The sequence below is a fragment of the Notamacropus eugenii genome, chromosome 1 (genome assembly GCF_028372415.1).
Source record: "Notamacropus eugenii isolate mMacEug1 chromosome 1, mMacEug1.pri_v2, whole genome shotgun sequence".
In the NCBI taxonomy this organism is placed as follows: domain Eukaryota; kingdom Metazoa; phylum Chordata; class Mammalia; order Diprotodontia; family Macropodidae; genus Notamacropus; species Notamacropus eugenii.
In genome coordinates, this window is record NC_092872.1 from 346,692,379 (window position 1) to 346,708,665 (window position 16,287).

A 16,287-nucleotide genomic window follows, 5' to 3' on the forward strand; every position below is an offset into this window, starting at 1 on the left:
GTACAAAAAACAAAAACAAAAAGTCAATGTGGGAAACCACATATACAAATCAGACAAATACAGAGTTGATAGAAGGTAGCTATCTACAATGCAAGCCCCTCATTGATGACTCATAAATGGCCAGAAGCAGGCCCCCAAAACTCCCAAATGTTGAAATGGAATCAGACAGAGAATATCTGCCCATACTCTGTACAACCCATGTTACTGATGTGTAATGAGGATAGAATTACAACATCTTAGAGTTAGAAAGGTTAACTAGTTAATCTGTACCCTGAATGAGAATTCCAGATAATCTTAGGCAACAAGTGGTAATTCAATCTTTCCTTACAGACCTTCTAGGAGGAACACACAACTTCCTAATGTGGAGAATTTGGAATGAATAAATAAGGGCAGGCAGCTGGCAAAGGGGGAAAAATAGGGTTTGAGGAGCTTTGGTGGCTTCTCCTCCCCCAGAATGAAGTTTTTCTCTTAAAGATGGAATGGATATATATAAATCTCTGGACCAGCATGGGTGTGGGGGAAATTGGAGTGAGGGTGATTGGAATCAGGGCTGAGCTGCTGCCTTCCTGAGTGTCAGTGGGGGAAAGGGGAGAAGAAGGAGATAGGATAGCTGGGATGGGATGCCCCAGGATATCCCAGAGACATTTTCCTTTAACTTCCTGAATTTCAAGTGGGAGGTATTTGTCACAGGCAGTGGCTGGAAAGGGAAGAGATAGAGAGACCAGAACCAGGGCAGTACAACGGAAAAAAAAATCATCAGATTTGAAGTCAGGAGACCTAGGCTTAAATCTCACCTCTGTCAGTCACTTACTATCTATGTGACCTTGGGAAAGTAATTTTAACTTAGTGTTCACATTGTAAAAGGAGAGTAAGTCTAGATGGCCTGTAAAGTCCTCTCCAGGTCTACATTTGTGAACCCTACTTGTGGGCCTTCTCCATATTAGCAGGGTAAAATTGGGAAACAAAACAACTCCCAGCTCCTCCAGGGCAAGGGCTGCCTCATTTTTGTCTTTGTCTTCCCAGTAGGAAGCACAGCAAGCCTGCTGAATTGGATCAAATGTTAGGGGGAGAAGGTGAGAGAAGATGTCAATAAACATTCATTAAGCACCTACTATGTGCCAGGCACCGTGCTAAGTGCTGGGGATACAAGGAGACAATCTCTGCTCTCAAGGAGCTCACAGTCTGATGGGGGAAAAACATGCAAACAACGATGTACAAACAAGGTATATACAGGATAAATTGAAAATAATCAACACAGGGAAGGCACTGGAATTAAGGGGAAAGATTTCCTGTAGAAGGTGAGATTTTAGCAGTGACTTGAAGGAAGCCAGGAGATGGAGATGACGAGGAGAACATTCCAGGTATGGGGCAGAGCTAGTGAAAATACCCACAGTTGGGATATGGAATGTTGTTTGAGGACCATTAAGGAGGCCAGTTTTAGAAGAGCCTCCTGGTAGCTCTTCGGAGGGGAAGGAGAAAAAGTAGAGCTTACAACCCTCTATAACCTAAGCAGACCTACAATCTTCTGTGGAGTAACTCCACCAGGGGCACAGAGAGAGGGCTTCCCTTGTGCTCTCTGAAATGGTTCGTGGTTTTGAGGAGGAACAATCTGTACAAACTCATGCTGAAGAAGAGTATGAAGAAAGAAGGGACCAGTCCCATTCAGATGACAGAGAAGAAGGCTGTACAGTCATTGGCACAGGAGAAGCATCCACCAAATAGGTTGAAGGACTGGATCTGGAAATCCTGGGGAGTCAAGTACCACCAGGTGGGACTAATATGAGGTATCAGGAGGCCCCCCTTTTGGGGCTCCCTGATTACATACTGACAGCAGAAATACTTCACAGTTCATATGACTTCTATAAGTCAACACCACTGAGGAAATGAAGAAGGCAGTCCAATTGCTGGTCCAGATCTTGAGCCCATCGTAGTGAATTAGCTTTGGAAGGACTTGGTGGGATGTGGTTGACCAGACTGAACTGAGTGTCAGGCAGGTGGCAAAGAGGTTGTTGCTCAGCCCAAGATGGGCCCCTGAGTCATTCTAGCAGGAGCCGGCCACACGGAGTGCACGGATGTCACATCTTGTGTTCGGTTGTCATAATGAAATGGAGATTTGCAAGGGTCGGACCAGGATGTAGGCTGGGTGGTTCGAGGCTCGCAGGTGGTGGCTGCGGGGGCTGGGTCGGCCAGTCCTTCGTCCACTAGAGCCACACGGGGGCCCACCCTTGGGAGCGGAGTCGCAGCGGGCACGGCTTCATGGGGCAGCCCTTCGGCTCCGCACCCTGCCCGAGCGCTTCCTCGGGGATGGCGCAGTTAGAGCAGGCCTCGCGTCGGGGAGGGTGGGCGCCCGGGGCCGCGCAGGCTCGGCGGGGGCGAGGGCCGGGGCCCCCAGCTTCTCGGTCGCGTGAGATGCCGGCTAAGGTGGAGGCTGCGGCCCGGGCCACCACAGGGGCCACCAGAGTCCGGGCGGTGCCAGGCGCACGCGAGAGGCGGTGCAAGCCTCGGGGCTCAGCTTGGCCAGCTGCGGCAGCAGCATGGTCCGTGGGCCCTTCTCCGAGACTGGGTGCTGGGGGCAGCCAGAGCCCGCGACAGGCGTGGGCCTGGGGCCCCCGTGAGCATAGGCGGGCGCTGGACCCCAGCGGCGGCCACACCTGCGCCTGGGCCTCCGGGGAGGCCGTCCCTCTCCGCCGGGCCGCGGGCAGACGAGAGGCCCCGGCAGCAAGGAAGAGTCACCGCTGGGGAAGCCGCCGGGCGTCCTGGGCGGCGAAGCGAGCGCAGCAGCACCGGACAGCTCCCAGCTCCGCCGAGACGGCTGGGGGTGGGGAGAAACCAGGCGCCCCGTCACGTGACCCTTTAAAGCAGCCGCTACGGCCTGCCTCCGTCACCGCCAGCCTGTGGGCGCTTCCGGTGCGACCCTCGGCAGCTCCCGTCCTCCAGTGGGCTGGGCCAGTTGTCATGGAGATGGGGCACGCGCAGGGAGGCCCGGTGCCGGGGTGGGGGAAGGGCCAGACTCCTCTCCGTGTTGTGGCTCTTTGGGGACAAGCTTGTCTAGGGAGGTAAGCACGGACTGACTGCCCACTCCTTGAGGACCAGCCCGCCCGGGTGTAAGATGGCTGCGGTCCGATGATGCGGGGGGTGGGGGGATGGAGCATCTGGGCCCGGAGTCTTGAAGACCTGGGTTCGAATTCAGCCTCACACACCTTACTAGCTCTGTGAAGTTGGGCGAGGTTTTTCACCTCTGTCCGTCTGCCTCAGTTTCCCCATGTGTAACAGGAAGATAATACATAACAGCACCTCCCTCCCAGGGTTGTTGTGAGGACATAAAGTGCAATATAAAATAACAGCTATTGAAATATTTTTTCGACTTGTTCAACATTTTTAATATTTCATAACAAATCTAGAAATTGTATGGATATACAAGTCAAGCACGAGTTTCTTGAAAGCACAAATCCAGAAAATTGCAAAGGGAATTATATAACATAAAAAACGCAAGAAATATTCTAATTCTAAAAAAAAAAAGAGGGTAAGATTTATATCTGACCATGGATATCAAGGTCCAAAATAACATAGCTATAGCGTGAAGACCCCCCCCAGTCTAAGCCATAGAGGGATTTCAATCTGCTTTTCCTAGGGAGTGCTGGAAGTACCTTGCACATAGAAGGTGCTTAATAAATGGTTATTAAGTTAAATAGGACTCACTGAGCTAGAAAAATACCCAGAGAATGTCTCTGTTTCCACCCTGATCAAGTATACACTAGAGTAGAGATCTAAGAAATGGTATTGAACTGAATTCACTGAGTGACTACTGGATTCTGTCTATATGGAACACGCTCTGGCAAAAGACTAGTATAAGATGTGGTTCCCTACCCTCAGAGAGCTTACAGTTTAGAAGAGGAGAGAAAAACAGTGGATGTGAGTCCAAGGATGCAGATTTAAATCTAAGCCTTACTTTCTGGGCCTCAGTTTCCTCATTTGTTAGTGAGATGACCTTTATAGTTTCAGCTCTAAATATATGATCCTATGGTTTTTCAAATGCATACAAATAGTGAAGATATGAGGGAGAAAATAATGGAGACTGTGAAAGTTTTGTAGTGCTTTGGAAATTCAGAGAAAGGAGGGTAACTTCTTTTTTTTCCCCTTTACATTAATTTATTTAACTTTAGTTTTCAACATTCACTTCCATAAGCTTTTGAGTCTTTTTTTAAATTGTTTTTTGCGTCTTGAGCTTTCTCTGTCTCCCTCCCCTCCTCCTTCCTCAAGATAGCATGCAGTCTGATAAAGACTCTACATATACATTCTTATTAAACATATTTTCACATTAGTCATGTTGTAAAGAAGAGTTAGAATGAATGGGAGAAACCACGAGAAAGAAACAAAACAAAAGAAATCAGAGCAAATCGTATACTTCAGTATGCATTCAGACTCCATAGTTCTTTCTCTGGATGTAGGTAGCATTTTCCATCGTGAATCTTTTGGAATTGTCTTAGATCCTTGCATTGCTGAGAAGAGCTAAGTCAATCAAAGTTAGTCATCTAACAATGTCGTTATTACTGTGTACAGTGTCCTTTTGTTTCTGCTTATTTCACTCAACATCAGTATATATTTGTCTTTCTAGATTTTTCTGGTCTGCCTGCTCATTATTTCTTATAGCACAATAATATTCCATTACATTCATATACCACAACTTGTTCAGCTCTCCAATTGATGGATATCCAGAGGGATCACTTCTGTTTAGGGTAGGGATATTAGAAGTGGCTTATATCATTGGAGTCTTGTACATTTCCTATTCCTTCTCCTCCACTCCTTCCTCCTATAGAGGAGGCCTTGAAGGATGGGTAAGTTTTTGATTGGTGGATATATATAGAGAGGATTTTTTTTTTTTGGAGAGGGAGGGGGCTTTTTGGGATCGGACTCAACTGAAAAGTCTTTGCCCATCCCATCTACTTTGTCTCTGAGTATGTAGCCAGCAAATCTAGAACAGCATCTGGCAGAAGTAAAATTATGTGTTTCTAATGGGCACCTTTTGCTTTTGAGTCTCCCTACTGTGTTAGAGATCTGAGGACATTTTTCAGATCGGCTGGGGGACACTTTCCTTCAAATATGGTTCCTTAGTTGTCTTACTGGGCTTGTGTCTGATGGAAAGGACAATCTGTCTTTAAAGAAAAGACACAGAATAATAGGCACAACTCTGATCTCTACATTTTAGGGAGAATATTGATAAGTTGGAAGCATGGTACAACCAGGATAGTGAAGGAAATAGAGATTAGGTCACAATGAGGATTGACTGAAGGAAATTGGGATGTTTAGTTTGGAGAAAGGAATACTAAAGACTTCCTGATAACGAAAGGCTTTCAAGATGGAGTCTGAATGGTTACTTGTCAGGAATTCTGCAGAAAGAATTTCTGCTACATCTGGGGGTTAGTCTAGTACTTTAGAGGTCTCTTCTGAGATTCTTAAGTTTGATACTTTTAAATGTCTTAGTGTTCTTTAAATATTGGAAGTGCTATCTTAAGGAGTAAAAAGCAGTATGATGTAAGTTACATTTTTTATTTCATTAAATATTTCCCAATTATATTAAAATTTTTTTAGCATTAATTTTTAAAGAATTTTGGGTTCCAAATTCCTTCCCTCCCATTTCTCCCCCAGCCCTTGAGAAGGCAAATAACATATTGTTTATACATGTGAAGTCATGCAAAAATATTTCCATATTAGCCATATTGCAAAAGAAAACACACACACACACACACACACACACACACACACACACACACACACACACAAACCTCCCAAGAAAAATAAAGTGAAAAAAAGTAGGCAGCATGGCTTAGTGGAAAGGACTCTGACCAGGAGGGCAGAAGTGAGTCTCAGTGCCAGATTTTCTTTGTCACATATTTTTCTTCAGTTTACTCATCTATGTAATGAGGATATTTCAAATTAGGTGACCACCAAAATACCTTTCATGTCTAACATTCTGTGTTCTTATGGGTGCTTCTGTCTCTGACATTCTTTGTTCTATAATTCTGAGACATGACAGGCTATGTTTTAGTAATAAGAGTAGTAGCTATCATTTACATAGAACTTTCTGATTATAAAGTGCTTGACATATGTTATCTCCTTTTATCTTCATAACAGCTCTATGATGTAGGTACCTTATTTTCCTCATCTTATAAATGACAACTGAGGCAGACAGAGGGACTTATCTAGGATCACACAGCTGCCAAGTGTTTGAAACTGGATTTGAATTCAGATCCAACACTCTCTATTCACTGCACTATATTCTATGATTCTTGAGTCCATTCTAGCTCCGAAATTCTGTGTTCTGTGATTCTTACAGATCCCTCCAGCTCTGATAGACTATATTTTAACCTTCTAAAGTACAGAGCTTGGGAAACAGATTCCATCACATTTCATTCTCTTGAACAAAAGGGGCAGTTGCGCAGATGTACTTCTTACCCTTATTCCACTTTAGTTGTCTCACCTATTACAGGATTTGTTAAACTATGATAGTCTGCATTTATTTCCTAATGTCTGCTTTATGTTTTTTGTGACTTTCCTTATGATGTGTATAAGGATATGGTTATTTCTTAGAACTTTATAACTGTGTCATCAAAAAATTATTTGTATATGTATATATATATGTATATAAAACACAAAACACATTCATACCTAACTATATTAACAATCAAGGACTTTCTCCATTTATTAGAATGTTTGTGTATTAAAAGTTTATCATGAAGGGCAGAGTCAAAATGGCAGATTAGGGGCAGCTGCCTAGATGAACTCTCCCAACATTCTCCTCCAAACAACTTTGAAATAATACCTCAAATCAAATTTTGGGATGGTAGAGCCAACAAAAAGTTGGGGCAAGACAATTTTCTGACCTAAAAAAGCTTAAAGAGGTTGATGAGAGAAGTCTGTGACTCTGGGGTAGTAATCTTTTCAGAGTCCATATATGCAGCAGCAACAACATCTTTGGGAGCTCTCAGCCCAGAGACTGTAAGGGGGTTAGACAACTTGTCAGAAAGAGATTATAGGGGACTCTTTTCTGGCATTAGATACAGCTGGTGTTAGTTGGCAACTCCATTGCCCATAAGTAGTTCTGGACCACAATTCCAGGGCAGAGAAGAGCACTGGTGGTAAGTCACAAGGGAGCAGGGTCCCTGGTTACAGTCCTAAGGAAAAGGGGAGCACTATTGCATGCAGGTGCAGAGGACCAGGAGACCAGAGCACAGACCAAGAGAGTATCTCTCCCAGAATCACAACACCTTGAAAGCATCAAAAACTTGCAGACTCCCAGAACTAGCTCTGAAAACAGCAGCATAAAAAAGCTTTGAAGCTTAGAATAGTGCCTCCCCATTCTCAGGTGAGCAGAATCCAACTTTAGCATAAAGTTCAAAGTGAAAAAATAGACTGGAAAAATCAGCAAACAACAGCAACAAAAGGATTTTATCCTAAGAAGTTACTATAGTGACAAGGAAGACCAAGGCATAAACTCAGAAAAAGACAACAATATGAAAACAGCTGCAAAAAAGAGCCTCCAAAAATGTAATTGGTTCCAGGCTCAACAAGGATTCTTAGAAGGTTTAAAGAAAAAGGTAAGAGTAGTAGAAGAAAAATTGGGAAAAGAAATGAGAATGATGCAAGATATTTATGAAAAGAGAATTAATAACTTGGTAGAAGAGGCACCAAAAATACTGAAGGAAATACACCTTAAAAATCAGAATTGGCTTAATGATAAAGGAGGCACAAAAATTCACTGAAGAAAAGAACTCCTTAAAAATTAGAATTGGGCAAGGGGAAGCTAATGACTCTGTGAAACATCAGGAAACAATAAAACAAAGTCATAAGATGAAAAAATAGAAGAAAACATGAAATATTTTAATCAGAAAAACAGCTGACTTAGAAAATAGATTGAGGGGGAGGAGCCAAGATGGTGGAGTAGAAAGATGCACATATGCTAACTCTTACCCCATAGCCCATAAAATACCTGTAAAATTTCTCAAGAAATTCTAGAGCAGCAGAAGCCACAGAACAATGGAGTGGAGGAGATTTCTATCCCAGAGAGATCTGAAAAACTGCCAGGAGAGGTCTGTTGTGCACTGGACCCGGAGCAGAGCCCCGCCTTGCCTTGGCCATGCAGCACTGAAAGGAGCAGATCCAGGCAGCCTTCAGGGACAGAATCTCCGCGGCAGTGTAGATCCCTCAACCTACAGGCACCAAAGGTCAGTGAGAGTGTCTTTTTGGCTGGCCGAGAGGGGAGCAGGGTGTCCCCATAACTGAGGTCTCCTCAAGAGGCAGCATAGAGGCAGCAGCAGACGGGGCTCCCAAAGCAGGCAGTAGCCTGCATCCATTGTTGAAGGTTTCATCGTAAACCCCCTGAGGGCACTGAGCCCTGTGTGGTGGCCCGGCCCCTACCTGAGCAGCTGATCTTAATCTCACACTGAATAGCAGCCCTGCCCCCGCTTAAAACCCCTGAGACTTTGGAGCAGCTCATCTGAATCTCAGCCCCCAGTGCTGCCTTGGTGGAACTGGAGGCAAGGTGGTTGTGGAGAGGAAACTCAGAAGTCAAGTAACTGGCTGAGAAAATGCCTAAAAAAGGGAAAAAAAATAAGACCATAGAAGGTTACTTTCTTGGGGAACAGGTGTCTCCCCCCATCCTTTCAGATGAGGAAGAACAAGGCATAATGGCAGAGGAAGTCAAGGCCTCTGCCTCCTAAGGGAACTTAAACTGGGCTCAGGCAATAGAAGACTTTAAAAAACAAGTTAGCAACTTACTAAAGGAGAACCAAAAAAATGCTGAGGAAAATAACAGCTTTAAAAAGAGGCTAACTCAATTGGAAAAAGAGATCCAAAAAGTCAATGAGGAGAAGGAGGCTTTAAGAAGCAGAATTAGCCAAATCAAGGAGAAGGTTCAAAAGGTCACTGAACAAAATAATTTGTTGAAAGAGAGAATTCAGTTCAGGGAAAAGAATGACTCTGAGTTAAACCAAGCAGTTAGTAAACAAAACCAAAAATTTGAAAAAATAGAAGATAATGTGAAACATCTCATTGGAAAAACAACTGACCTGCAAAATAGATCCAGGAGAAAGAATTTAAAAATTATAGGACTATCTGAAATTCATGATCAAAAAAAGAGCCTACATATTATCTTCCATGAAATTATCAAGGAAAATTGCCCTGATGTTCTAGAATCAGAGGGCAAAATAAATATTGAAAGAATTCACTGATCACCTCCTGAAAGAGGCCTGAACAGAGAAACTCCTACGAATACTGTGGCCAAATTTCAGAGTTCCCAGATCAAGGAGAAAATACTGCAAACATCTAGAAAGAAACAATTTGAGTACTGTGGAAATACAATCAGGATAACATAGGATCTGGGAGCTTCAACATTAAGGGATCTAAGGGCTTGGAATGGGATATTTCAGAGGTCAAAAGAACTGGGATTGAAACCAAGAATCACCTACCCAGCAAATCTGAGTATAATGCTTTAAGGGAATAAATGGTCATTCAATGATATAGAGGACTTTCAATCATTCATATTGAGGAAAAGACCAGATCTATACAGAAAAATTTGACTTCCCAAGACAAGAATCAAGAGAAGCATGAAAAGGTAAACAGGAAAGAAAAACCATAAAAGACTCTCTAAAACTGAATTGTTTACATTACTACATGGAAAGAAAATATTTTTAACTCTTGAGTCTTTTCTCAGTATTTGGGTAGATGGAGAGATTGTACATACACACACACATACACATATATAGATAAAGAGTACAGGGTGTGTTATATCAGAAGAGGTGATATCCACATGCAGAAAAATATAAAATAAAATGAAAATTATAGGGTGAAGGAGGAAAATTCTGGGAAGAGAAAGGGAGAAATGGAATGGGGCAGGCTATAACTCATAAAAGAGATAAGAAAAATCTTATTCAATGGAGGAGAAAAGGGAGAAGGGGAGAGGGGAAAAATGAAGATACTCTCTCCACATGTGGCTGAAGGAGAGAATAACATGCTCACTAAATTTGATATGAAAATTTATATCACACCACAGGAAAGTAGGAGAAGAAACTACAAATGGGGTGAGGGGAATGTTAGAAGGGAGGAGAAATGAGAGAATGGAGTCACTAGAAATAAATACTTTTGAGAAGGGACAAGGTCAATTGTAGGGAAAAAAATAAGGGGGGATAGAGTAGGACAGAGGGCAATATAATTAGTATTACACAACATGATTTTTATGGAAGTCTTTTGCAAAAGAACACATATTTGGTCTGTATTGAATTGCTTCCCTTCTCAGTGGGGCTGGGGAGGGAGGGGAGGAGGGAGAGAAGTTGGAATTCAAAATATTAGAAATGAATGTTGAGAATTTTTATTGCATATAATCGTGAAATAGAACTACAGGGAATGGGGTATAGAAATTTATCTTGCCCTACAAGAAAGAGAAAAGATCAGGATAAGGGAAGGGTGGGGTGTGATAGAAGGGAGGGTACATCGAGGGAAGAAGTAATCAGCATTCAAAGTATTAGGAAGTGGGGAGAGGGTAGTGATGGGGAGAAAAATTGGACATGTTACAAAGTGAGATAAAAGCAGTTAGTATTAAAACAATTGACTGAATTAATTACTGAGAATAAATCAATGACATCTTTAGTTTGGGGAAAAGAATTTTAGTCTAAATTTCCTAGAGGAAGGTAACCTTGGGTAAAATTTGGCATTGATGGAAAAGTTAAGGTTTTAATGGTAAATTTGATTTTATGATTGCTATTTAATCAGGAACTAGAACATGTATAGAAAGGCATGTACACCACTTAATACTTGCCTCAAAAGATATTCCTTAGTCAAAGTGAAATTATAATCATATTTTAAACCTGGTTATTGGAACTTGCCATTTTTAGATGCTATGGGACTATTAACTGACTGTTCTTCTGAATCTAACTCCAGGTATGGGTAGCAAGAAAAGCCGTCTGAGCCTCCAATCCATGATGCCAGTAAGCTGGTGAGATGGTGGTATGAATTGCATAGGTGATCTCATGGGAAGGGTGGGAGAGTGGCTGTTCAGCCTGGGCTGAGGTAAGATTCTCCTGACTCAATTTCCTCACTGACACCAGGCAGACTTTAAGCCTGACTGAATGCAAGTGGACAGTCTAATCCTGCCTGGAACTGACATGAAGTTGGGGAGATATTGTATCCCTGCAATGTCCCTACTCTTGGTGTCAATTTCCTATAGTCAAAAGGTTTATAAGCTTAATACCAGATCTATTCAATTATAGATTATTGGCAGGGGAACATCTGAGGTTAAATCTAAAATTAAGCTATTAGGCATAGAACTTTAGACCAACAACAATAAGATGGGGTCCTTTAATTCTTAGTTATACTGTGGAGACAATTAGGTCAAGAGCTTGTGAAGTCAGCAACATAAATATGATATGTGTCTCAGTTGGTTAATGTTTAAAAAAAATTCTTTTGTGGTCCATATTGTAAATGCTTTAAAAAGAAGTATCACCTGACCAAAAATTTGAATTGTTTTATCTGTTATAAACTGTGTTAAAAATGAAAAATTAAAATAAAAAGAAAAGAAAATAGATTGAGGAGAGATAATTTAAGAGTTTTTGGACTACCTTAAAGCTATGATCAAACAAAGAGTTTAGAATTATACTTCAAGAAATTATCAAGGAAAACTGCCCCAATATCTTAGATCCAGAGGGTAAAATAGACATTAGAAGAATCCACTGATCACCTCCTGAAAGAGATTCCAAATGAAATTTCCCAGGAATATTATAGTCCTAGCTCCTAGGTGAAAGTGAAAATATTTCAAGCAGAAAAACAGAAATAATTCAAATATCATGGAGCCACAGTCAGAATCACACAACATTTAGCAGCTTCCATGTTAAAAGAACAGAAAGCTTGGAATATGATATTCTGGAAGGTGAAGAAGCTAGGATTACAATCAAGAATAGCCTGCTCAGCAATACTGAGTCTTCAAACAAAAAATGGAAATTTAATGAAATAGAGAATTTCAAACATTTCCAATGAAAAGATGAGAGTTAAATAGAAAATTTGACTTTTAAACAGAAGAGTCAAGAGAAGCATAAAAAAGTAAACAGGAAAGAAAAATCATAAGGGACGCAATAAAGTTGAACTGTTTACATTCTTATATGGGAAGATGATACATGCAGCTCCTAATAACTTTATCATTATTAGGGTAGTTCAAAGGAGTTTACATAGGCAGAGGGCATGGGTGTATGTTGATTAAGTTGCAGTGATTTCTTTTAAAAAAAGGGGGTGAGAAAAAATTGATGCACTGAGAGAAAGGGAAAGGGATAGGTAGAGTGGGGAAAATTTTCTTACATAAAAGAAGACAAGGAAGAGTTTTTACAATGGATAGAGGATAGGAAGATGGTAGGTAATTTTTGAACCTTACTTTCATCAGAATTGATTCAAAGAAGGAAGAGTATATATGCACTCAGTTGCATATAGAAATGTCCTCTTGAACACTGTAGCTTCCTAATCACTTTAATACTCTTTCACAGATAATTCTAGGGAAATGGAAGTTTACAGCATTATGACTTGACATGCCCCAGAAGACTTTAAGACTGACCCCAGATGATCTAGGAGTGTCTGAAATCTTCCTGCACTATGATAACAGATACACAAGGAGAGGCAGAAGTCAGTGGCAAAATCCAAGTAACTGAGGTCAAGACCATTATCTCATCCAAAAATAGAGGAGTGGATAAAGCCTGGTTCTGGTACAAATAAGGAAATGAGACTGAAGATATGCATATGCTAAGGAAGATGTAGAATATTGTGACAAAAGTATTATCAGCCAAAATACTTTCAAGAGGTACACCTAGAAAATGATAGCAACTATGCCAAAACCATAAGCAAAACTTCAAAGAATAAAATGACTTTACCACAAGGACTACAAGAATATTTTGGAAAAAAAGAAGCTAAATTTTAAAAAATGAAATTAGTGATTTGGGAGAAATAATTTAAAACTTTACTGAAGTAATGAACTTACTGAAAACTAGAATGGAGCAGATAGAACTCAATGACTATGAATCAAAAAGAAATTTTAGAACCAAATAAAAAGATAGAAAAGTAGAAGAAAATGTAAGTTACTTATCACAAACAACTGACATGAAAAATAGGTCAAGGAGAGCTAATTCAAGAATCATTGTACTCCCTGAAAATACAACTAAGCAAAAACATGAACAATATATTTTAAGAAATCATAAATGAAAAATATTCAGATCTATTAGAAATAGTGTGCAAAGTAAAAAAAAATCCTCTGATCACTTCCTGAGAGAAACCCTAAAAGGAAAACTTCCAGAAATGTTTTGGCCAGAGCTATGATAAGAGCTTCCATATCAAAGAAAAAAAGTACAAAACAACCAAAATGAAATAGTTCAAATATTAAGCAATCAGTTAGGATCACACAAGATTTGGCAGCTGTTACTATAAAGGAAAGGTGATCGCACAATAAGATACTCTAAAAGGCAAAAGATAAAGTCTTATTAACAAAAAGGCAAAAGATAAAGTGTTATATACGAGAATAAATTATCTTAAAAGACTGAGCATAATCTGTAGGGGAGGAAAAAGGATTTTTATCAGAATAGAAGATCTTTAAGTGTTCTTGATGAAAGAAAGGACCAGAGTTGAGATTTTTTGAAATTTCATCAAAGGAATCAAGAAAAACTTAGAAAGGTAAATGCATTTTAGTGATGAAATTTAATGATGAAACTTTTTACATTCTAGTAGAAGAGAAGAAACAAATGTTTCTTCAGAACCCAAATATTTTCAACAATCACAAAGGAAATTAAACAAAATAACCCCAGAGGGCCTGGGTATGTGATTTTTTTTTTTTGGTTCTTTTTAAATGGGTTTTGTAAAGCAAAGAAAGGAAGGAGGTGGAACTTAACTATATTTCTTGTAATTCAAGTTTCAAGGAGAAAAATATGTTAACATAGAAGAAAGAATAGGGGAACTAGGCATTACGTGAGCCCTACTCTTATCTGAACTTTAAAAAGGTGGGTTGAATACACACACACACACATACACATACACATAAGCACACACAAAGAATTTGGTGTAGAAATATATTAAGCTCCACAAAGGAGTAGGGCGAGTTAGTGAGGAGGGAGGAAGTTTTTAAGACAGAGTGTAAAGTTGGAAAGAAAGTAGTTACAAGCAAAATCAATGCCAAATTCTGAGGGTGAATCATTAAGGGAGGATTAAAAGGAATTAAAGAGAGTATAAAAACCAATGATTGGAGCCTAGGCTGGAAGAAGAGTGGAGGGACTGCAATATGGAAAGAGATAGCTTCAATTGAAATCACTTGTATTGATTACACTCCTTCCTTACCCCTCCCTAACACCTTATTTGTAGAGAGTAGGGGGAGGGGATAAGAAGAGAAGAAGAGTATGAGGATGTAATGTAGGGAAATGAATGATTATGCCTGTGAATGTATAGTCAGTCCTCAAGATTCAAGCCTTTAGCTTTGATGACTTCAACATTCATATGACTTTATTAGCAAATTCATTTTTGTGTTGGCAGCTGTGCACTTCATGACTATGTACAGTAAGAAAAAAATGAGAGGTGTGATGCATGTAAGTTTGTGGAGTAGCTGGTTTCCTTTTAGGTGTTTCACTGGTCTCGTTCACTCTACTGTCATAGAGGGAAGAGTTCCCTGTGCATTCGTTGCATTTTTTCATTGCCTTTAAAATTCAAGTTTTGTGTTGCAATTGTGTTCCTAAACTGAAGTGCAAGTCCTTTGAGACTAAGCCCAAATGTTCAAAGTCAGTGGTGCAGCTTAGTGAGAAAATAAAGGTATTAAATAAATTTCATGTTGAGATGTCTGTAGCCATTAGACCCTTAAAGATCTCAAATGGTGCACAAAATAGACCTTGCTGATGGATTATATAAAGCTGTTATGTCCTTCATGACCTTCAATGCCATCCATTAGCCATGAAGGATAGAGTGCTGGAAATAATGTTGAGGCCTCATCAGTCTTGGCTTCTCCCAAAAGCAGTAATTGAAGTCCCAACAACCTCTCCTTTGGATTTCAGAAAGCAGCAATGATAGATAGAGAGGTTTACATTAGTACAGTATACAGTACAATGTTCTCACATTGCCATCTGATGCAGTGGAAAGTAAGATTCAGGTTGAAAAGTGTTTTGGTTTTAAGAATTTATTTGCTATGCAGTATATAATTCACATGAAAGTCAATTTTGTCTGAAATCAATGTTTTTTTTAAGTTGAGTTGTTAATACTAAATGTCAGAATTCTAGGGAGTTACTAGTGAGAAAAATGTTTTGCATATTACCAGTTTTATGTTATGTACTGCATTTTAGGAGTTTTTTATAGTTACTGTGCTAGGAAAAATGCATATTGTCAGAATGAATGTTTTGTTATAAAGAATTATACACAGAAAAGTGTATTTTCATCAGTCTTTAGTGAAAGATTACAGTTTTTCGTGGTCAAGGAAACCTATCCCCATATCTCTCATAGGTTCTATGCATCAGCATCTGCATTTTTACCTTTCACACTGTTTTCTAGGAATATTACACCTGTAAAAGTTGAGAATTGATTGTATCTGAAATGAACTTATAAGACAGAAGATAGAATGAATTAGAAAGGATCCCAAAATATGTTGCTTGTGTAACCCTCACCTGAAAAGCTATTTGTATAAAACTATCCTCAACTTTGAACCTGGCTATGTAAAAGACAGTGTTGATAAGAGCTTGAGAAAAGAGAGATCCTGTTTTCCTGGCTTCTGGCTTTTTTAAGAGGATGTTATATGGTTCCAGACTGTCTTCAGGACTCTGAAGGGAGAGAAAGACTCTGTGAAGAAGTTGACATGTAGAGGAGTTGGCATATCTCTCAAGTCCCCTATCACCAGCTTGTGTTTCTAGAGGCTTTGGAAAATTTTCCCTTTGGTGAAATCTGAGACTCCCCATTTTGGTTGAGCTGAGTTACTTCAGTTCATTTTTTTAAATGATTCAGTTTAGTGTATAGTTTTATTTATTTATTTATTTTTTATTTTCTCAATTTCATGCAAACAAAAAAAAATTAATTTTTTTTTAAATTTTGAATTCCAAATTCTCTTCTTCACTCCCTCCTCTCCCCTCTCATTGAGAAAGCAAGCAATCTGATATATATTATATGTATGAGGTAATGCGAAACATTTCCATATTAACCATGTTGTGAAAGAGAATACCCTCCAAAAACAAACCAAATATAATTAAGTTAAAAAAGTATGCTTTAGACTGCCTTTAGACTCTATCAGTTCCTTCTCTG

At 39.9% G+C, this 16,287-nt stretch overlaps 1 long non-coding RNA gene across 1 annotated transcript; it reads left to right on the forward strand.

Annotated features, from left to right (window-relative positions):
* Positions 1–2,963: 2,963 nt before the first annotated feature.
* LOC140518177 (uncharacterized) lies at positions 2,964–16,010 on the forward strand. The gene is made up of 3 exons (XR_011971842.1): positions 2,964–3,056; positions 10,933–10,987; positions 12,522–16,010. It is a non-coding gene; the product is annotated as an uncharacterized lncRNA (long non-coding RNA).
* Positions 16,011–16,287: the final 277 nt, after the last annotated feature.